Source organism: Chelmon rostratus, chromosome 19 (assembly GCF_017976325.1).
Source record: "Chelmon rostratus isolate fCheRos1 chromosome 19, fCheRos1.pri, whole genome shotgun sequence".
NCBI classification, from domain to species: domain Eukaryota; kingdom Metazoa; phylum Chordata; class Actinopteri; order Chaetodontiformes; family Chaetodontidae; genus Chelmon; species Chelmon rostratus.
This window is the reverse complement of record NC_055676.1, coordinates 18,608,423-18,633,031: the sequence shown is the minus strand read 5'-3', so window position 1 is coordinate 18,633,031 and position 24,609 is coordinate 18,608,423.

The following is a 24,609-nucleotide window of genomic DNA, read 5'->3' as shown; positions in this document are numbered from 1 at the left end:
TGCTTTTTCTGTTTTTAAAAACAATCTGACCAAAGTTCAAGATGGATTTCAAGTTTTCTTTTTTGTTGTCTCATGAAAAAGCAGTCCATTGTGTCGTGGTGAGTGGCAGGTAATGCACACCTCCACTCTTCCAAGTGGCATCCTATTATTTCAGACCTAAAAAGCCTCTAATACAACCACATTCACCGTGTAACAGGACATTTGGATAGATTTTAGGCTTTGGGAAGGTGTAACTCTCTTAAAATCCACTGTAATTTGACACAGATCTAGTTTAATATTTATTCCTTGGCGCGATTTTGATGGAATTCATATGATATTAATAAACCTATTGCTGATCAAGAAGCTGCTCGGTTGGAGTATTTCCCACTGCGCCCACTTGTTGCTGATGAGCCCGTGATCCCACACAGCAGCTGAGCCTCACACTCTGTGGATGGAGATTATTTCACTCGAGAGGGATTGGTCTCACCTAAAAAAAAAGGTCAAAGTTATTAACACAGCGGGACTCAATGGATCACGGTGGTCCTTGAGACAATTATGAAGGTTCACCTGTCTAAGCCACCCGTCCAACCCTCTCCTGAGGCCTGTGATGATAATCCATATCAGTTTGCTCAGCTGTGACGTGGCGAGTCTCCGAAAGTCAGGTTTATGTGATCTTCCTCTGTCTTTGTCAGAAACGTCACACTCTTAGATGCATTGGCGCTATATGAGATCCTTCTATGTGTATTTGTTGCTACAAGTTTTTTACTGTGAGTGATGCAACTCGTTAAATCTGTATCTGTAGCCAGCATACTGTAACATTGTACCACATAAGCTTCATTTATCATTTAAAAAGGTATCGGCTGGCTCGTGATGGGCTGAAATCTGTTTGGTAATTGGATGCTGCAGCAGATCTGATGGGACTGTAAAAGAGTAAAATGGAGCTTGTGAAAGTCAAGGGCAATTTTTATGTGCATGAATTTTAATGGAACAACATGCCTACCGAAAATGTTCATTGTCGGGTAGCTGCAGCCTGCTATAATAAATTAGGACTATTCAAGCATTTCAAACACCGTTTTAAAATTTAAAAACGGCCGATCTTTAACCACATCGTCTTTGATAAATATCAGCTAGTGGGGAGTTTGGAAGTCTGTGAGATGCTACCCACCTGCAGGACAGCAGCTGTGCAGCATTTAGGATGTCAGCAAGGGAGTGACAGCGAGTGCTTTAGCTGACCAGCGATGTCCCGTTTGAGAAACACATGTCACAATGAGTCCTCTGTCCTCAGATCTCATCTGTGTCTTCTACTGTGAGTGAGAGGAATTAAAGAGGGAGGAAGGGATTGGAAACGAACAACCAATTCATGCGCACATGCAGTACATGCACACACACAGGATGCACATTTGGCTCCTGAGAAAACAGCTCTTCCAAAAGGCATGTTGGCTTCTTCAAGTGCATCCACTCAACCCACTATAAAGAGTATGCTCAAGGACAAGCCTGGTTTTATTCTGTTAATTTCTTATTGATTCAAAGGAGAAAAAAAAAGCCAAAAGCAACAATGTGTTAGTCTGTCTCTCGCTGCTTGACTTCCCTTCTCTCCCCTTCTTGTCTGCGGCAGTCAGCCGCCAGCCCTTTGAAACTGTAAATCTTTAAAAAACTCAGCAATTTCCAGCTGAGCTAAGGTTACTCCAACAGGAGTAAACAGTGCATTTCTGTGGGACTGTTTGAGCCGTGGATGAATGCACAGTGTGTTAGTAAGTATTTACAGCAGTGGGATGATGAGTGATGGATTGATTTAAAATAAACTACCGTGCCCATGTTGTTTGTAGTTATGCTTTTCTAATAATAGCACAGAGGTATAACATATGTCAGCTTTTTGCTATACCTGTTTGTGGGATTAATAAATTGTTGGTCTTTTTGTGGGATTTTGTTGAAAATAATGAAACTATAGAATATTGCTCATATTAATCTCGATAAAAAATGTCTTTATTATAGTATTTTTTGACTTGCTCAAAAAAGGAAATGCACAACTTAGTGCATCAATTAAATGCATGAGGTTTACCAATACAGCACTTTCTAGAAACAGCAAGTGTAATTACAAGGAGACAGTCACATGTACAGGTCATGTGCTGTGATCTCCGTTTTGCTCATTCCCACAATGCACCACTGTGACGTGACACCTTCACCTGGAGAAATCTGCTCAAGTCCCTCTGATGGTAAGTGTTTCACCCCGCTGTAATGTGCCTGAACAGGCAATCAGACCTTATATTCTGTGTTCAATATCACAAGCTGTGAAGCGTTGCTGTGGCTGAATGAACTATATGGTTTCTTTGTGAAATAATGCATGAACGTCTGCAAAAAAAAAAAAAAAGGAAAAATAATGGTTACATGTAAGTGAAAAACAGGCTCCGGTGAATCACCCTCACCTCATTACAGATCATGCATAATGCATCTTAGGTGGGGTTACGAAACTATTTTTTTTCTTGCCGTGCGGTCGTGTGTGTGTGCTTGTTTTGTGCGTAGTTGCAGGTGCATCAAGGCTATATTCATTGAGGCCCCGCGGTCTTGAGCCTAATTGGTCTCCGAGCTCATGTCACATCACAAATTTTAACGCAATTTACACTAGTTAACTGCTCCCTTTGTTCGGGCTTTGGGGGGCAGCTGGAGGGACACACTCCACGCATTTTGTCACTGCTAGTATTTGTCTTTGATTTAGCTTGCCACCTTCTGACCTCTCATTTCCCAGTGACACATTTTGATCAATATGTAAGACAAATGTTGATAACCTTGGCTTGACCCCTCTGATCCTGCCAGGTGGACATAACCGTGTTTGTACTGCAAAAGTGTGCGTGTTTAGTGGATGGAGGAGTATGTGGAAAGTGTATTTATTTGATGCTAGCCCTGCTACGTTATGGTGCACGATTTGAGTTGAGATACTCCACTACAGCACTGCTCCTTGGAGCAATGCTCCAAGTAAGTAGTGTTTGAGCACTTCCCATGTACTAATGCCACAAAATTTACATATTTCATATTTAATTTGGGTTTAAAAAATGCAAGAAATGTGGCAGAAACATGTTTAAAATGTGTCCTTTGTTAAATGCAGTCAACCTGCTTAATGCAGGAAATCAACAAACACTCATACAAATTTAATCTCCTTCACGTTTAAAGATGGTTTCTGCTTTTTATAATAGCACAGCAGTTTTGTTTCATTTTACATTAAATGCCAATGCTGATCTAAATTACTGTGTAAGCCTGGGTCAAGTTAAGAAATATGTTTCTGACCCCAATGGTGACATTTGCTCTTTGCAGTTGACCCCTCGTAACGGTTAAGGAGCGGTGGGCTGCTCTCAGGGACCTGTTCCAATTCTAAGGCAAGTGCCTTTGTAAATTGCAGTGGCAGGCCTAGTTGTTGTTTTTTGGCATCAACAGTAAATGTGTCACCCAGAGGGAGACCGTGCAAACTCTGCTCGGAGACATGCACGATCCAAACCGAGGATGCTTTTACTGTGAGCGGGGGCACAGTGGTGCTAATTAGAAGGACAGTGTCTGGCAGCACAAGGAGTCCTTACGGTTCTTATGTCAATATATCTTTGAAAGTGTCCAGTGTCCAATCTACTAGTCAGGTCAAGCCAATTGTGTTAACGCCAAATCACATACAATGTCTCAGCGAGTAGCAACAGTTCCACCCACGTCTCTCATTGTTTGGCCATTCAAGTAGATGAATAATAAATAAATAAAATTTAATGAATGAATGAAATGAGAAATAGACCAGATTCAAAGCGTAGACGCCCCCAAAGCCAACAACAACAAATGAGGTAAAAAAAAAGAAAAGAAAAAAAAAGATAAGCATTTTGAGACATTCAAACACATTGCTAAGGCCAAAAAACATCACATACAGTGTGTGACTGGATATAATGCTCAAATAAATATAAAGCTCCTGGAATTGGAGAGTAATAGAAAACATGAGTAGCCTTATTTATGGTGTAATTATGTGGAATTATACTATTAAAGTGAAGTTCTTACCATCCCATGTTTGACAGCTACCATGACAGTGCAAGTTTGCAGCTTGTTTAAGGTTGTAGTGGCTTGAAACCATAACAGTGCTACCCTTGAAATTCTTATGTTGGGCATTAAGGGAGGGTCGGTTGCAACAAGGACCTTCTTTCTTGTAACATGGAAGTCAGGAACATGTCGTGAAGCCCACATAAGGTAGACTTTGCCGTTGAGTCCGCAGAAAAAAATCAACCTGATTTGTCCTGTTTTTCGCCTGAGTTACCAAGCGAATAAATCTTTTTAGAAAGTTTTTCTACTATAGATAAGGAAATCTAGTTTCCCCTCCTGTTTCCCTTTGCATCTTGTGTTTCCCCTCTCCCCCTGTCTTCCCCTGCAGGGCGTGGCTGACAGGTTGGGCTCGCCACCTCCTCCCCTGAACGCAGCTGCACTCAATCATGCAATCAAGACTCACCTGCTGCCACAGTATATAAGCACCAGCTCTCCACTCAGTGTTTGTCGAATTGGCCGTTTGTCCACATTGTAACCACTGAGACTCCTGAAGAAATACTGTAGTATATTTTTGCTTTTTTTATTGCCTGCTTGCCTGCCTTCCTGACTCTTGTTTTTTTACTTATTTATTTTTTTTTTTTTGGACATGCTCAGGTGCCTTGCCCTCACCTTTCTCCATCTTGCACCTCTTCTCAGTCTCAATTAAAGCCTTTAAACCTTTCTGAAATCACGTCCTCTCTGTTTAAATGTGGCATTTTTGGTCCTGTAAACTGCTAAACACAACAGTTATTACAGATGTATTTGTTTGCTCATTATATTTGCAGGAAATGCACAGGGTTAGTGTGAGGAAGACCAACAGAGGTTGTGAACCATGTAGCTGTAACTGTCATTATCTGAGACATTACAACTAAAATAAAAGCCCACTTAACTTACTGCTCTGAAACATCCAGCTGCCCTCTCCTCAAATGTTGCTCTTGGTTCTCTTCACCTGAATGATCTGAATCTGATTCAGGCTTAAACTGGTAGGTCTTACCGGCCCTGCAGCCATGTTTAACATAGCCTTCCATCAAAATCTGATCCCAAGCCGCCTTGTGAGTTGATCTGTGATTAGTCAATCAGAGCGTTTGCTAATGCATTCTTCGTGGTTACTTCAACCTAGCAGCAAAATTTTGCCGTGTGTGGTAGAGGCCCTCAGAAAAGCAGGAAACTCAAATTTATGTATCCTTTATTTAACCAGGAAGGTCCTATTGAGGAAGAATTTAATAGACACACATAAATGATAGAGCCACAACTTTAAGTGTTAAAATATGGGACCTTTAAAAACAATATAGCATTATAGTTCACTGGTTAAAAAAGTTAATAATTCATCGTGGCCCTTTAATGGTTTAAAGGTTCATCGGCGTCCTACCAGCTGGCCATCTGGTTATATGAAGACCTTGCCATATTAGCTGGAGGGACTGGGTTACCGTCCTCCAACAGTGGAATCCACGTCTTTCCAATCGTCGTCCTCAGGCCACCAGACTTTCAAGGGTGACAAGCTTCAATCCCACTTGTCAAACTTCTTGTCACACCTGTCCAAAGTGCTGGACTGTCACTGCTTCCAAGCAAAACATGTGTGAAATGTTGACGAGACCAGCACAGTCCAAGTGCCCAGCGTGTAATTGCCAGTGGAGGAAGGGAGCGAGGTGGAGCAAACCCATCTGCACATGGAGGGACATTAGTCATTATGGCATCAGTGGTCTATGCTCACGGTAGCAGCATACCCTCCCACATTTACCACTTTGTCCATCATAGCATAGTGTCTGCTCATGCAACATAGCTTCAGGTGCATGGGAATTTGGCTTTTTCACCCCCAAAATCTTCAGTGAGAGGGATGTGTGACGGACAGACCTCCTCCATCAACCCCTGCGCAGCCTGCATCACCTGCCCCAGACAAGCCAGCACCAACTCGTCGCTAGTCTCGTCCCTTTCCACTCGTCTGCTGAGGCTCGAGATGAGGATTTCAGTCTGGAGGTGCTCCAGCCTTTCCCCCAAGGCCGCAAAGAAGGGGGGAGAAAAAAGAGCAATCACCATCCTCAAACGCCCCTGTGAAGCGAGCCTTGGAGGAGGAAAAAGCAAAGCAGATGCTAAATGCAAAAAGAAAGCTACCTGCACAGACAGAGCCCTGCAAAGCCTGCCGAGCCTGCCAAGCGGGGAAGCGGTCCCCCTGACGCAGGTGAAGAGTCAGAATGCCTCCTCTGCGGTGAGGACTTCATCTCCTCTTGGTGTAGGTTTTGTGAGGAGTGGGCACATGGCTGTTTACACAATCTTTTCTCAGTCACTTAACTCACTAGTTGAAATGAAGCCTTAATCTGGATTTTTTGTGGTTGAATATTTTACAAAATGCTCTCTTGGTGGCGTAATTCGCTGGCATAACTTCCATTTATTTCATTATCTGTGTCTGGGCCAACATCGTAGGCTGTGACTGACACTGATAGGATAACGGATCAATGATCACTGCAGACATTTTGACTCGTCATAAATGGGTAAACACAAGTGTAACCACCAGGGAATAATTAACCATTCATTATTCTAAGTGATTACACCTGTTTACTCCTCCATGACAAGTCAAAATGCCTTGTGGAACGGGCCTGTGCTGAAAGAAAAAGCGACACCTGAAACAGTTTACCTGAAGAGAAGCTGCTGGTCAGTTTTTCGATGGTCCGACACAGTCATTTGCTCGGAGGACGAACTGAAGCCTTAATGAGCTTTATGTGCCAGAAATATTAAATCATTAATTATTAATCCAGCCATCACTTTTGTCCCGCGCCTGTTTTTCTTATTAGCTGGTTTGCTAACGTTAGCCACTTGTAAGCCGACATTCAGGAATCACCTTGTTTTGCTTTGGAGTGCTGCTGCATGCAGTTACATGCGCAACATGGCAACTTGCATAGATGCAAATTCAGTTCAGTTCTTGTCTTTGCATTGTCTTTACATTGTTCGGTGTGTACACACCACGAGACCGGCAGCTTGTTGAATCACAGTGTCTCGTCCTCTGTTTCTGCAGAAATATGTGGGTGTGAGCGCTGAGGAGGGTTTTAAAGGCATTTTTGATGAAGCTGGGCTGCGTGATGAAAATAATGTAATGCCTAATCGGCTAATTACTACTTGCTGTTGAGTAATTGAGAGTATAATTCGCAGTCTGTAATGCGTAATGAGCAATTGATTAAAGTAACTTGGCCGACACTGAATAAGTGACTGTGACTTTTGTTACTATTTCTAAGAGCAATTAATGCCAACTAAACATGCATTACCTTCACCAATAATCTTCAACTCGTGTTAAAATGACTAATGTAATTCAGAATGTTTTCGGAATGGAGCTTTCTTCACGTCATGTGTTTCAATTCACCGTTGTTTATGAAATACAAGGAGAGAAAACTAATGCCCTCACAGTATGCAGCATTCACTGGCCTGTAAAGCAGCGCTGACAGTGACAATATGTTGCTGAAATTAGGAAAGCCTTGTCAAGACTTGTCAGGTGGGGCATCTGTTTTAGCACAGATTTCAGAGGTAATGATTATCCTCTGATGATGCACAGCTGCAGGCTATTATCATCATCCCGCCAATGCAGAGGAATCCCTAAGATAGTGAAAGAGAGAATCATCCCAGGCATCCGCGGAGTGGAGACATTTAGGATTCATTTCATCATAAGATCACAAGGCGTCATAAGAATGCAGCTTTATAGCAAAGCACGTGGGGGGTAACATCTGAGCGAGCTGCAGCCTGGCAGAGTGGAAAGACCTCGGAGAGCAGCGAAGAAAGGAAGAAAGGAAAGGGTGAGAGAAAGAGTGAGAGGTTGCAACCACCCACTGGTCAGAGAGTGATGAAGTGGTCAGCGTAACCATTTATTGACCTTTTGAGATGAAATCACTCCACTTTTGAGTGGTCTAAGAATGTCCTTACTGATAGTTATGAAAGATGCACCATCCTCCACCCAAAAAACGGCTGTCTAGGTGGTGTGAGTATTACGATATTTATTTATATATATTGTTTGGCAGCGACCTCTAGTGGCCGTAGTAATTATGACAAGAGCAAAAAGAGGAAAACCAAAGAACAAAGAGCGACAAAGAGCAAGAGGTGGATCAAACACAGGAACCATATGTCAACTAAAAGTTTTTTTAACCCAAACCAGGATCTTTTCCCAGATCAAACCAAGTAACCAAACTTCCACCATTACATGTTAACCTCATATTTATTATTTTTCCCATGAGCCATGAGCACGTGTTTGTCAGGTACGTCTGTCGCTGCTACTCTCCAACGGCCGTTTGGGGAGTCGTTAGCAAACAACCTATTCTGTCGTTCAGGTATGAGGCGGTATTGGAAAGAATTAATGCTGTCTGCACCAACCCCGATGAGCAAACTGGCGAGAGGGAGACATTTTCCTGTAATCCAGCGTTACATTAGGGAAATTTCAGTTTTTAGATGTCCCTTTAGACCTAAACGTAAAAAGGATTTAAGTTCAGCACCCTGTCGCTGTATTTGCCACAGAAGGGAATTGTGTGTTGACCAATAACCCTGCCAACTAAACATGCATTACAATGCATGTTTAGTTGGCAATTACCCTGAACAGGTTGAGGGGTGTTTTAAAACAGGTGGATGGATGTCCACTCCTATCCATACCGGTTTAGTTTTAATGCTTTAGTCATACTACTTCATCACTTACACTTTAAGACGACAGCTGCCAATCATGGCGGCAAAGCTGTGCAAAGGTAAGTCATCTCATTCCTGTCAGCGTTCCCTGAATGAGGCGACCTCTCCGTTTCCTCCACAAAAACTCCTCAGCACAGCATTTTCTTTTTAATTAGCGCATAAATCATCTTCATCGTGTATAAAATGTTTCTAAATTCCGTCCTCTTCACTTTCCCTCCCTCGCTGGAGAAATCAAGCAATCCCTGCATTATAAATCATGTGGGAGTTGTATTCATATTGATATATGATCGCGCTCTGACCCGGCTGTACCTTCACCACACAACCCCGTAACAGCATCTCATGATCAATTCAGCAACGTTTCACTTATCTCACACAACTTGCAACTATCCGACCAATCCTATTGCATTGCACAGTTTAGGGTCCTGGAGACCCCAACCCCTTTTTGGAAGCTCAAAAACATACTTCATTTGGTTTTATCACTTTAAAGCTTTAATTGTATAAGAATGGCTTGTGTTTTAGAAGTCTGCTACAGCTGTAAAACATGGTTGCGAGTGTTGGTAACACGGCTGTTTAGGCCCCATTCTCCTACATTAGTCTGTTTGAGTTCCTCTTATTGGAATAATAAGAGAATAGTTTGTTTCTAATAGCGAGTCTAATCCAATTAACCCTGAACACAAGTAACGTAGCTGTGCAGGATAACCGAACACTTCTTTGGCGAACAAAGGAATCTATATTTGTTCGTGCGTGGCCCTTAAGACTCAGAAAACATGACATATTTCTTTATCTGGTGTATTAATAGAGCTTTATGGTCACGTCTGTGTTTTGTCATCTCCATCGACCGTGCGTGCACAGTTTGTAGCAAAGAGAAGGATTAATTCTTCCGTGCTTTTCCATGTACAGCAACCAAGTTCGAAGCAGAGGAAAATACATTTGCGAGGAGGAAAATGCACCTTGCAATTCTAATTTAAATGCATATAAAAGTGGGGTGTGCGGGACTCCAAGCAATGAGTCAGTAAATCCACTGTTAGCAAGACACAAGAATTAAAGTAAGCAAAACAGCACAAAGAATATTATAGCTTAATTGCTTAATTGCTCGAACAGATGTTTGCGTTAGCCCGTTCACACCGAAGCGAAGACTTTGCTGACATGGTTTTCCAGCCCTTGTTTGTTAGCAGGGTGCTCTCAACCAGGAGCTTTCACCGGCGTGGCGCTGCTCATCTTTAAAGGGCGCATTAAGGCTTTTGTCCTCCTCGAAACTGGCAGGCAGTTTTAGTCCTTTGAGACAAACTCTACCTGTCGAGATTATAGATGAAGAAGGTTTTTGCTGTAGCATGAGCTTTTCCTAAGGTGGCCAGCTGAAGAAACCAACGCTATAAAGTCAATGTTAGTCACGTTGAATCATAAAGCAGCTATAGTCAATATCTTCACATTAACAATGGATCAAATGGCCGTACGCGTTCGTCACAAGGGACTCTCATGGTGTGGCATCCCTTTTAACTGCGACCAAGTGTTGTGTCAGAAGCAAGAATTCATCATTTTATTTCTATGTGAGCTAATCAAAATCTCTCCTCTCCTTTTTTTTTAAAGCCCCTCCGCGGACATGACAGGGAGACGCGAGTGCAACACTACATATTTCAGCTGTATCTCGGCTGACCTGCCGAGACATGGAAAGACAATTACAGGAGGAGAAGATGACAAGCTTGTCAGCATGACGGTTCACTGTGAATTCCATTTGTCCTCCAAGCCTTTATTCACCATGAGTCACACCTGATTGAACCTCCGCAGGGGAATGAAGAGCCGGCGTCGTGGCAGACTCACTCTTCGTCTTTGGCTCGATTCCACACGCTGCGATACACGTTGTGCATGGAATACAAAGAAATGCAGGCTTTTAGATACGAAACATACATCCCTGAACAAACACGCACATGAGCTCCAGAACTAAACTTGAATAACAAAAACAGGATTACTAAGATAACCAGAAACAGGAGAAAAAAAAAAAAAAACAGTGGAGAGAGAACGCAGTCACTCTTGGAGGAAGAAGAAAGAGAAACGGCAGAAAAGACTCGAGGGAAGTTTGCAGTGAATGGATATGATAGATAAGGATTATGGAGCCATTTGTAGTTGGTGAGCTGCAGATGGTGAGACGAAGTATTCGGCGAGTTTGTGGGTCAGGAATGAGAGAGGCGTCTGCAAAGCCAATAGCCGTCATGCGAGAGACCAGCTTTCTGAAATAATCGAACACCTGAAACATGATCCAGAGATTCTGACTTAAAACACACGCGTCATTAAACTGCACTGTGTGAGCACTGCATATGACCGGACGCGGTCTGGCAGGAGGGCCGGTTGTCATTAACACTGTTTCTCAAAGGTGAGAATTAAACATGTGAAGGGATCACAGAGGCAGCTGATTATTTACAAGGAGATTAATTACATTTGCCTACAAGGTATTAGGGATGACAGACCTCTCAATATGGTAAGCAGGTGGTGGGCGTTCCCGTCTTGGTTTTCAGGGCGCACAGGGTTAAAACATTAAAGATCCAATTAACCTGTGAAGCCATAGGTCCGAGGTAGAAATGCAGCGCGCAGTCATCACTGAACCAATGCAAACTCACTTTCACGCCACCCTTCACAACATACAGTAGTAAGAGTCCATGCAGCAGCCCGGCTCAGAGCTAATGATTTCAGTATTTCCGAGGCATAATAATTCTTTGAGCGAATTAGCAGCTGCATTAAATTTTAATAGTCTCTCATAAGTGTGAGTGTTCAGTGACTCATACTTCAGAGAGAGTGCGCATAAAGCTGCATCTGTGATAAAAAAGAACTTTAAGGCAATCAGTGTATCAGTGAAAATCAGCTTCCCAGCTGTTAAAGTGTGATTGAAATCAATAATGAAGATGAGGCGCAGTAATCATCAATGCATGGAAGAATAACCAAAAGCATTCGAAAATATCCCACGCCTGTGTTTTACAGGCTGCATTCTGGGCTTTGAGACACACCTTCAGTGCATATATTATAGATGTTTACAACGGAACTGCACTCAGTCCCAAAAGCCCGCGGGCTTCCGCTGTCCCAGAGGTTGCCACCGGGACAGCTGTTCATATAAACTTAACAGGTGTTGCTGATCTCCACTGAGAGCCACTCTCTTTTCACACTGCCTTTTTCCCCTTGTTTTCTTCTCTCTGTATATTCAAGGTGTATCACACCACCCATATCTTTGATTTCTCTCATCCAGTGCGTCTGCTATGTCTCACCCAACTTCAGCAAATGCTAAACGCACGTGGACGAGCAGACAGGTGCTCTGTTTTATTGGTCTTCGTGCAGGATAGACCCGTGCAAGAAAAGCATGATGGGTGTGAATGCTTTATTTTATAAGAGAACCATCAGAGGAGTTGGACATGTTTTCAAGTCAGCAGTCCATAAAGAATAAAACATGAGGTGTTATCTGTTAAAGAAACACAAGAAATGTCTCTAGATTCAGAATTTATTATAATATGCATAATTCATTTTACAGAACGTATGAAATATACAGGGAAGCACAATATGCCAGTTCATTATATGAACCCTCGGGCACTTTAACTACATGCTGCACCTACAGTGGAATGGACAATATGAAGATCCATATGGGACTGAAGAGGTAATGATGTCTTGTTGAACAGTACAAGAGCAGATTTAATTTACTGTTCGATTTCACGTCCTGCATATTTTGCCACCAAGTATCAAAGTGGATGTCTGTGGAAAACATTCTGGAATGTTTTCATTAATTGGTTTTTATGTATTCTGCAGCGTACCCTGCAGGTGTTTTGTTGTCCTCCAAACTGCCCCCAATGTCAACCGGAGCAGATTTGTGAATTGTTGTGAAATAATTATTCATGTTGGAAATGCAGATTAGATATTAGAGACTGGATTCTGTCTATATTTGCAGGGCAGAAAGCAACATGTGTGGCTACAGCATGCAGCACAGTCATTGCATTTTCTCATTTCACACAGGGACAGCAGAAGTTTTGGCAGGGTTTAAACGACAAAGGTCATTTTGTTGATGCAGCTACATCTTCGACCGCATTTAGGCAACAGGATCTCCGTGTAGACGCTTCAGGAAAAAGTTTTTGTCATTATTCAGAACCACAATTACAAGTTGCAAAGCTGAAAGAAAACGCATACAACACATCCCCACCTGACCATGGCAACGTCAGACCACTATCTATCTGTTCTTATTAAAGTAATCTTCACATAATATCGCTGCTATGGAGGGCCATATATCATCTGATTCTGTGTTCAAAGCACATACTCCACTCGCAGTGTTTTCATTTCACAAAATCCCTAAAACCAGACAGAAGCACTTTAAAATATTCCACTGCTAGCATATATATCTCAGCATCAAGCAATATTTGCTTTCCTTGTATCTGTTTATTGAATTGCATTTTGCCACACTCATCGCTTCAGTGTAAAATTACATCCAGCCATCTGTTGCAAATTACTTTCCCAAAACAATATTTTATTGTGGGCGAATCGGATTGAAACAACATTTTTTTTAGGTGGAGGCTCGCGATATATACGTCTGTGTGTCCCAGGTCATTTGTCACTGAGAGAGAGAGAATACTGGCAAAGGTTGTCCCTCATTTTCTTGTCTCGTTATTTCGTATTGTGAAATAAGTCTATGATTACTTAGATTGATCGCAATATATCACGGCATCAGAAATACCAAGACCAAATGTTTCCAAACCGGTGTTGCTGGGATAAAGCACAGGGGGTTTGCAGAATGTTCTTCCTTGCTTCCCTCCTATTATTTTGGTATTTCTTAGATTGAATAATACAATCTCAGGCAGCGTTGCTCATACCCTTGAGAGAGGACAAAAACTGTTAGCTGGTGTTTTAGTGAGTCAGTCAGTGAGTGGCAGAGAGGACATCAACACGGTTTAATAAGAAGTTTTAACGTCTTTTCAATATGCTTACTCATTTTTCTACATCCTCAGCTCTGTAGATTGGGTATGAATATGGATGAGCTCTTCTGTGCCTCTGATTAGTGTCGCCACAAATGGGCATTTTTGTAAGTGTGACGCAGAGTTTAGCAGAGACCCCGGGAAAAGCCTAAGAAGAGGGTCCGGGGTGCAGGGAAATCCGACGTGTCCGACGCGTAATTCAGCGGCCACCGGTGCTCTTTCGTCAGAGAAAGACAAAGGAAAACAAGCGAGTGGACGGAAGAGGGCAGAGAGCTACAGAGAATCCTCGCAGATTGTTTGGTCAGACTGGGGTGTCAGAGAGCCGCGTGAGGGAGGCCCTGGATGAAAGTATTAAGATCAGAACGGAGTTTGGTAATTGTGTTTTCGCCACATTCAGCAGCTACCACCGCAGGAGGCAATAAGCTGCACTAAAGAAGCAGAAGGGAATGTTTCTTCAAAAGGATGTTTGAATTTGTGTGAATTCTAATGACTACTCGATAGTCTCTTTCTGAATTTTATCTTTGGGGGGAACCCATGTAATACAAATGGTATCTATGAAACCGTACCTTTCATCTCTGCTGTATTAATGCAATACAACACAGCAGGACTTTCTTCAATATTTGCAGCCTTTAAGCAGCTGCTGCTTTGCGACACAAAACACTGCACAATGTATGCACGCATCGGCGTTCTGCTTGATTTGGGGTAGCCACCGTTTCTGGTGGAAACAGTAGCAGCATCTGTTAGATGCTGTAATCCATCCAGGTTTTAGCCCTGCGAGCATCTGCTGCGGCACACTCCAAGAGAGGATCTGCGCTGGAGGAAATGAAAGAAGAAGAGGCGAGGAGAGGATCTGTAGGATGGCACAGGAGCTGAGTGAAGTGAATGTATGGAGGGCGTAAACAAAAGATGATGAATAGCACAAGGGTCATTTTTGTCTCATGATTTATTCCACGGTGCAAAATTTGACACAATGCAATGGCACACGCCTACACAGTGAACCCCAACATAACTAAAACTTTGCCGTCCTGAGTAATGCTCGTTTTTATGAGATGGCAGAGACAGAAAGTGGGACGATCCAGCGCACTTGCGTCTTCAAACACTATGATGTGAGAGCGTGCCATACCAGATGCCGTGGTCATTACAAGGTGGTGGCAGTGCCAACCTCTCGGTCAGCCAGCAGCTGCCTTCGCACTGTGGATCTCTCAGATTAAGGCCGCCTCCAATCTGCTCTGATCTGTTCGAGGATGCAGACCATAATGAAGGGACAAAAAACTAGAACCAGAGATGGAACGACTAATCCAGACAGCCGTCAGATCACGCACCAAAAGCCATCGCAGGAGACCGCCACAAGTGCGAAGATGAAGCAATAAGCAGTGTGTTCTTGGTTAATTTCACACGTCTTTGAGAGTAATTTGGGGGATAGATGGCAATCATTACACTTGTTGTCAGAGAGGAAATGTGGACGGAGTTCATTCATCTTTAAGAAATCCTTTTTACTCCCTCGGTTACGTCCGTAACTGATCAGAAAATACGTTTAATGATGCGTCTAAAAATATATTTTGACCATAAAGTAGTGTGTGTGTGTGTGTGTGTGTCATGTTCCAGCAGTGACCAAAACATTTCCACACAACGTGCCTCACAGAACACAAACAAGCAGCATCAGCTCCGTCGGCGTTTCCATTCAGAAACGATATTAAACAGCTCTCACCTCTTCCAGACGTTGAAATGGGTCATCTCATTTACGTCCCTGGCTAGTGTTCTGTTAGCGAACAGTACTGTATCTACTTTCCCAGCAGCCTCATCGCACAGTATTCCCTGAGTGATGGCTTTGGCAGCAGGTAGAATTAGATCTTTAGTGACAGAGTGCGGTTTTAGCGTGCCGGCAATCTGATATAGCGATAAAGGACACCTTCACTCTCTCGGCTTGTCTTTTGCTTAAATGCAGTTAGCTTCATCTGGCCCCTCCTTTGTCTTTGCGGCAGTGGGACCACATTTGTTATTTACATTTGAAAATCTTGGCACTGGCCTTGTGGGTTTTTTTTCCCCCTTCCTGCCATCAGGTGTTGTTTTTTAGATATAGTCTCGCACCATCTGATCACCTCTGTGGTGCAAACTAGAAGACAAAAAGGAGACACTGCAACTTGCAACATGTGTCCTGCGCTGCATGTGAATTTTGACTGCAGCTATACAGTCGCACATGTGTCTTTGTCACAGATTTCTGCGTAGCTGTCAGCCGGAGTGCCTGACATGTCGATGATGTGAGAATAATTGCTTCATGCAAATGCAAATAAAGATAGATTTTTAATTGGCAGTCTGTAAATAAGGTCTCCATCTAGATGGATATCCAATGACACGTCTCAAGGTGGATGCACACAGGGTCACCTTCACCAAAAATGATAAAATATGAATCTCTGTTTTGGCTACTATGAAGCCTGCATGTTTGCATGTACACAAGGGCATTAAAGCGCAGACTGAGGGGAATATTAACGCGAGTCAGTGCTTGATACTTTGTATCAGAGATAAGCGAGTTGTGCAGAAATCAATCAAAACTTAGCTTGTACAGACAGTGGGCTTATCATTTTTAATAGTGGTGGATGCACACTTTCCTGCTCTCACGCCCTTCCCGCAGCAGATTCCAGAAGTCGTGAAAAGGATTTAAACCTGCTCTGCAGTCCCAGCACGGCCCACGCCGCTGACACCGACCGAGCAGGACACAGATGGCCCATGGTCTACGGTCGTAAGACACCGTGGAATCAGCTGTAACTTGTGTAAGAGTAAAGTTCATTCCTGCGTGACACCAAGTCCTGCTGGGATCAAACACAGCAGCACTGAAAGAAGGTGGGAGGCTAAAAAGTGGGCACAGTGAGGGACAAGCAGCGACACTTTGCCCACTCTTTACTTAATAAAGCAAAGCCAGTGTGGCGTGATCCTGCCACTGTGTCAAAACATGTGGTCTGGACCGAAGTGAGTAGGAACCTTTATCAGACTCTACATAAGTAACGCTCACCGTAAACGCAATGTTTCTATTGTTGTGATTGTTGTATATACGGTTACCTCTAAATTAATTTGATGCATCGCAGTCAAGACAGATAGATAGATAGATCCCCAATTCCATGGCATTCAGCAGCTTATACAACACATACAAAACACATCGCACACAATAATGTGAGAATAAAAACTTGAATAAAAGCAGAGCCGTGAAGTGATAATAGAGCCCCCAGAAGTACCACAGAGAGCTGTCACTATAATGAAGTATGTGCTAATGGAGGGAGTGCAAATGTAGGGTGATTAAAAAGAAAGACTCTGGATAACGATTACTGTGAATAATAATGCAAATTGAGGATAAATGTATAGAGAAATATAAAATGCAGAATGTGCAGAAGAGAAACATATCATGACAGTTTTATATTGAAAAGATAAACAATATGAAAACTGGACTGATGTTATTGTTATATTCTTTTCATGAGGTCCAATTGAATATTTTCAGAGTAAAGAGGTTTTGATTGATGTTGATATTTGAGAATAAAAAATGCATAAGTGAGATATACTTAGTGCACATGTTGAGGTCTGAAAGGAGAGGAGCGCTGAGGAGGCTGATGGAGCAAATATTGATCTTGAGGTGATCTGGAGTAAATAGAATATAAAAAATGCATCATGTGAGTCTTGAGCGTATCCAATTATAGTCGAGAGTGTTAAATGACACTTTTGACTGACTGAACTGCTCATTTCGCCGATGACACACGCGGGTTATTAAGCTAATTCAACAGAATATTTGTGATTTTTCTTACGAGGTGATGAAAAACCATGCTTGCAGACCAAGAAGCAGAGTGCAATGTGCAGTGTCTAATGCTTCAAATGTCAAAGGGGCTTGGTATTTATTTGACATTAACTGGACCTAACTACATTTCTAATTGGATTTCTGCAGAAATAATAAAGCTGCATTTGCTAATAATAGGAAACATGAGTGTGTTGTCTTTGAGTCACATTGATTTAGACGTCTGCAGTGCACTTTTTTATTTGTACAGCAGAATATTATTGATATCACTAATAGTAGAGAATGAAATGTAATGTTGTCTTGTATTTTGGTTTTATCTGATGTATTAGAAGTCATAAACCTTGCTTGATAAAGGATTTCTCTACACCTTCAGCTTTATAACTCAGGTAAATCATTATTTTGAACTGCCGCACATGACGTTTTATGTGTTTAACTCTTCTTTACAGCTGACGCTTTAACCTTAAGGCGGATGACGTTGAATGAGAAAGTGCACCAAGGTGATTCAACGCTCACCCACCACAGCTCTGACCCAGGATCAGTCCCCATCCTGATCAAACACATTAAGCAGCGATCATGTCCTCATCAACGAACTACTGACTCCTGCTGGGCGTTTCAGAAGCCTGTGGTGTTGGAGTGGGGGCAAGGATCATTCAGCCAGCATATAACTGGGATCTACAGCATACAGCATGCAGTGCTTTAAAGGTAATCAATCAAATCTTAAAATTAATCCAAAAACATACTGCTAACCACTGAAAAGAAGCAAAAACAGGGCCGACAGAAGGCATGAGAGTTTTTTGTCTTACAATAATCCAAAGGGATGATCTAAAAATACGTATAACCTTCTCGAGATCAGGCCAAGAGAGAAAAGCCCTTATTTTTTGAGGTGCTCTTCAGTTGATAAAAACATGATTGAACCACTTTTGTAACTTGTTCTCAAATGAAAGGTCACTGTCAAATATTACGCCCAGGTTTCTGGCTGCAGGTTTGACATTTGTAGACAGGGAGCCGGGATGCTTTTTTTTTTGTTTGTTTTTGAAGGACAAAAATTATTATTTCAGCTTTGTTTGTATGAAGCCGGAGAAAGTTTGGGGACATGCAGCACTTTATTTCTGACAGGGGATATTACCGACCTATCACTGTTTTTTAATGGGACATAAATGTACATGTCGTCCGCCAGCTGCTGTGTCTACAATAACCATCTTCCCCAGCATCACAGCATAGACTCTATGCGACCTTCAGCAACTGATATTCACCCTGTATGTCTAGCAATGTTGTCTAACCACAAGCACAGCGAGGGAATGAGACGATATGTGTTTTTTCACATGATTAAACCTCTCATGAACTAAATGTGAATTAATAAAACTGACTCATCTGCTCCGCATCCTCTCAGATGCACCTGGGGAATCCCCATCTGCCGGGCTTCCTGATCAAGGTGCATCCATCCCGCTCAGGAGACAGGTGAACTGTCGGAAACTCATCCTGCTGAGAGACCTTCTGTCTGCGCTGACAAGATCAGGAAAAAGCCCGTTTTTGGATTTGTTATGATTATCGGCACTGTCAAATCAATCACACCCATAACAGACATAAAAATGATTTATTTATTCAGTGTTTTTAATCAGATTTTGCTCTACAGTGTAGAAACAGTTTGAATTGAGGGGCTAAACTAATGACATGTGGGTACAAATACCAACTATTTGTTTGAGACAGTGGAAAACTGCTTTTTAACCTCACGCAAACATTAAAAATAACACAGACAAGTACGCTGACGGATTTGCAAACATGAACATGCAACCTCGGAATTCGAATCAGATAATTATAACCAGTGAAATGACATTGTTGTGGTCTTGTGGAATATTTATTGCTGTCTGTTTCAGCAGACACGGCGTCAACTCTCCTCATTCTAATAACCACTGCAGGGCTGTCACGTCAATAATACTGAAACTTTTATCGTGTTTATCTCGCTTACACATGTGTGCATGTCTCATTCTGTCTGGCAGAAATAATAATTCTTCATATCTAGAAGATTAGATGTGCCACTCTGGCAAACCATACAGAGATAGAAATTTCAAACCACGACAGACAACAAATGTCAAATACAGCCCTGATTCTCAAGAAGTCGGGACGCTGTGCAAAACATAAATAAAATCAGGATGCAATCATTTGCAAGCACGCTGTGTTTACTGACAACAGTTTTTTCTCTGTCAGTTCCTGAGCTCATGTAGTAACATCCTTTATCCAATCTGGTGTTCACAAAGTGGTGAGGCTTGCTCCATCCTCGCTCGTGAGCGACTGAGCCTTTCCAGGATGCTCCTTTCATACCCAATCATGATACTATCACCTGTTACCAATCAACCTGTTTACCTGTGGAATGATCCAAACAGGTGTTTTTTTCCCAGTCTTTTGTTGTTCCTGTCCCGACTTGTTTCAAAGATGTTGCTGCATCAAATTCAGAATAAGCAGATATTTACAAAAATAAGTTATGGCTCTATCTTATTTGATCATGCACAGTACTTCATACTTACAGGATATGATATAGGCCTTCAGAATAGTGAAGTTCTACAAATGCATTTGAGACTGATTCTGTGCTGATTCATATTTGAGTTGTGTTGTAATACTTAATAAATAGCCTGGAAGCCTCCAAACAATCAGAACACAGCTGCCAGTCTGGATGTCTGAACTGATGGATGGACAACTGGATGGGTGGATGGAGCAAATACCTCGATGAATGACAGTGACATGATAAGTAATGTTGCCGGAAGTGTTTCTCCAGTTACAGCTTAGTTTTTCCTCTCCTCTTTGCTCTGTATTAGCAGAGTGCTAGTGATAGATGCCGTCCATGTCTGATGTACCTGGAGGAAAACAGCTCATAATGCCACAGAGAAAAACCTGTTTTAAGATGAGACAAACTGATGAACTTAACGGAGAAACGTGTAAAGGATTAAAAACCGGCCCTAGATCCACATTAGCTGGCAGAATCAGCATCTGCTCCTCCTCTGTCAAACTAGATTAATACCCCCACATCCAAATGTGGTCTGGTGCTACCCGGTCACACACCATCCATCACACGGCAGGGATTCTCCAGACAGGGTTCACTATTTCACCCATCTGTCAATCAGCACCCACAGGCAGACAGCCCGGGCTCCTCCTGCCAAAGCACACGACACCTGCCACCTCATTGCTTTGCCACAAACGCCCGGCCTTCACCTGGCTGAATGCCCCGCAGCCCCCAGGACTGTTAATGTGCAGCATCTTGTACGAGCATCCAGCATGTGAACTTAACACTTTTGCATCTTTTGGATCTGGTTTGTTGAGGATTGCTCAGATAGCAGCCAGCAGCTTGTACACACAAGTAGCTTATATTTGTTTGTTCGCCATATTGGTAACCTGCAGGAGATCAAAACAAATCCTTTTACAGCTTTGATAAATTTAGCTAAGCATGATGGATTGGTCTGAGCTGTTTGCTGTAATTTACCTCCTCTGGTGTTCGCACCAGGAGAAAAGCCAGGAAATAGCTGATAATGAGTAGCTAACAGAGTAGATGTAGGACACTATGAACCAATAACTCCCAAAGAAATATATCACCATTGGAGAGCATCAGCAGGTTGGAACGTACCAGATCTTCATCTGTCACCTCCTCATGTCGAACACTGCGAAACAGTTGCATCTTGCTTAGGTTTAGGCAAAAAAACATACTTTGTTAGATTTCAGAAACAATCATGGTTTAAAATAAGTACGCTACTCTTGTGCATAACACAACTTAAGTATGCTTTCTTACTTAAAATGGGTTAACGTTGACAGGACATGAACAGAGGTCTGCTGGGTTGACGTACCCATCCACCCCACCTTCCTGCATATGCAGACTCTTTGCTCTTCTGGCTAAGTCGCTTCACTTCCTCCTTTGCTCCCGTCGTGATTGCTACAGCCACTAGAGGTCGCTGCCTAACCTGGGACATGATTACCTGCTTGCATGGTCAACCTACACAGCTGTTTTTCCAGTGAGGACAGCTGAACTAATCACAACATCGCGTGTCTTAATAGTGGTATAAAAACTCTACTTGCAGTTGTAAACATGCTTCGTGTGAATATGCAGGAACACATCCTTTAAATCCCTGTGAGCACTACACATACACGGAGAACATATCTGTCAACTTCCCTGCCGTTCACATGGTAATGCTTAATTAAGGTGATGGTGCATAACAATGAAAAAAAATAAAACAAAGGTCACCTCTCACCTTTCAAGTTAGCCGAGCGCTCCATTTGGAAAATGCTCTTGTCTCTACTTGGTTTGTACTTGCAAAGACTTTCTGGACATTTTGCAGCCGTTCAAGAACTGCAATATTCATGCATGAGACGCACCATTACTAACCATGTCATCAAAGTGACAGCTTGACTGACAGATGAAGACCTATCTCATTTATAGACTGGTGGACTTTAATTGGATTGAAGTGAGAAAGTGAAATGGATTCATTATTGCTCAAGGATCTGTGGCACTTTCTGAAGTTAAGCAGATTTTACACGCACAGTTCTGAATGCACTTCATGCCCAGTCTTCTGTTTTTTGATTGTGTAATGCATTAAATGTATTATGTCTGTTTGATTGGTAAACTATACCTCTAATCCTTTGTCATTCTCGCACACACATTGCGCGTAATATGACTGCAGACTAAGAAATCCTTATGAGAGACGCTAATCATCATGTGATGTTGAATATAAAATTATTGTAATAAATAGTTCTTGTCATGTAGTACAGTATTTACAATGTATTTATATGTGAATTGCTGATCTATCTATCTATCTATCTATCTATCTATCTATCTATCTATCTATCTATCTAATGTGCATATGTTGGCTAAAGCAGCAATTCACAGCAATTTTTTCCAACTATTTAAAGGTATTTTTTTTACTATAAAGTAAATATACATGAGCTATTGCAGACAGATGATTCCACCAACCACAGAGCTTAACGAAAAGCTTTTACAAATCCACCACGTGTGTAGTTAGGAGAATAATCATGTGGCTTCACACTATTTGCATCTCAAAGTCCTCATCGTAGACAGGTGGGGACGTGACTGGAACTTCGGTTTGCTTAGACTTAAGCCTGTTTGGTCTTTAGAGCGATGGGAACTTTACTCTGTTTCTCAAATGCCACTCAGTGCTTGTTTATATCCAATCAATGCGTTCTCAGCTAACAAAGCTCTCATTTTTCTGCTCACAGCCTCGGAATCTGCCATAAACACTAATCTGGAAGCAGCATTGTAAACAAGACAAACCAAAGCAAACAAATCTACAGAAAATTACATTCTTCCCCGTCTTTGCACTTGAGCCAAACTTTTCTGTGAGCTGCTGATTGTCAGGGGACTTAGTGTATGCTGTCTGGCTGCTGCTGTTTCCCACCTCGGGGATTTCGGGTCTAATCTGTCAGGTGCATGCCCAAGCATTTCTTTATCAACTTTATCAATAACAGTGCAGCATTGCCAGGGCAACAGAGAGAGAGGGGCAGCCAACAGCCAATCCCTTGCTCTGGAGCGGACAATAATTACTCAGCCTCTCCCACAAAGACCCTGGCAAGGGGACGGGCTGGAGCATGACTGACATCCACCTACTCCACACTAAAAAACATATTTGGCTGCTTTGCTCCCCTCAATCATACACCTAAATGAAAGTCTTGGCTTGAGTGGTGTGCCAGATGTTTTGTGTTGCTTCCTGCAAAGTTTTGTGCACAAGATTGAGGATTATAATAGCTGTCTTGATTACCATTTGAATATAAAAGGACCACCCGTGTAAATGGCGGTTTTGATGATTAATGAACAGTTGTTTGATTTTTTGGTTTGTGAGCGCGTGTGACTTCAAATGCTTTGTATAAAGTGGGAAAACAAGTTGTTCTCCAAGGAGGCAAACTCATCAGACTCATCAGCTTGCATGTTCAGATGAATTACACATTAATCTTAATATGTTTTTTCTCCAGTAGACAAAGCAGCAACATCAAAGCCTCATCTATTTCAATATTGTCCCGATCGAGATAATGTTTACATCTCGCTGCATTCCTCCACACGGAGGAGGGGGGTGTAATCTTATAACGTCATTCTGCTTTCCCCACTCATTTTCATAACCAGCATCTTGACTTGTTATGAGGCAATTTATGCAGGAAGCTGTAAGACCTGTACATGCCTGTCTGTCTCTCCCTGCATCTCCTAATTTAAAGCCCCTTGTGTGTAGGTTTTAAACATTTCCGATCTAGTGGGAGAGTAAAACACGACTGGCGAGCAGCAACACAGCGTTTAAAAAACAGAAAACTCGCCCAACAAAGACCCAAACATTAATCCTTGCAGGAGAATGTGATGCTGTGTGGGAGGAGGCTCATCACAGTGCTGCGAACATCACTGCTAAACAGTGCACGCAGGACATTTTCTGTGGATGTTTCTTCGCATCTCCTTGTGACCTTTCACAGAGCAGATCTGTCAAAGATGTGAGGCGGGGAGAAATCTTTATTACATGGGATGCACGTATTGACATGGAAATCTCATAGGATGGCACGAGGAAAATCAAAACTCTGGAGTGGATGTCAGTTGAACTGCAATGTCGTTTCATGTGCCCCAGCTTCATGACGCAATTATTTGCTCAGGAATACAGAAGCAATACAAATACAATATGGATCATGCCGTGTTATTTATATAAATATATGAAGAGATTCTATCCATTAATCACATGCAGTATGAGACTCCTATGTAACTGCTAAAGAAGTCATTTCTGTACACACCATTTTCAATGCTGCTCACCAATTAAGTATGAGCCTACCTACAGACTCTCTCTCGGTCCAAAACATCATCCTCAAAAGACATCAATGTTTGATCATTCTCGAGCACAAAAAAACACATTTGCGAACTGAAAAAAAAAAATTGTGATGCTTCTCCTCTTGTATCTAACTCAGTGTTGCAATAGTAGCCAAGCATGAATCCGAATAAATTAGCTCCCTCTATGCATGTTGTGAAAGACTGCCATAAATTGATTTACTGGTTTTGTCACATCCATGATGCATAACATACAAGGTCCTGTTTAGAGCTGAGGAAATGTGTATTTAATTTATGACTCAATAACAAGGAACCTCTATTCATATTGGCTCTTTTGATGTATTGCTTGCAGATGATTGGATTAGCCACAATGGCGGTGCACTGAGCCAAATAAAGCATGAGCACACACCGTCATTCCATTATGGTGAGCACAATTAGACCAA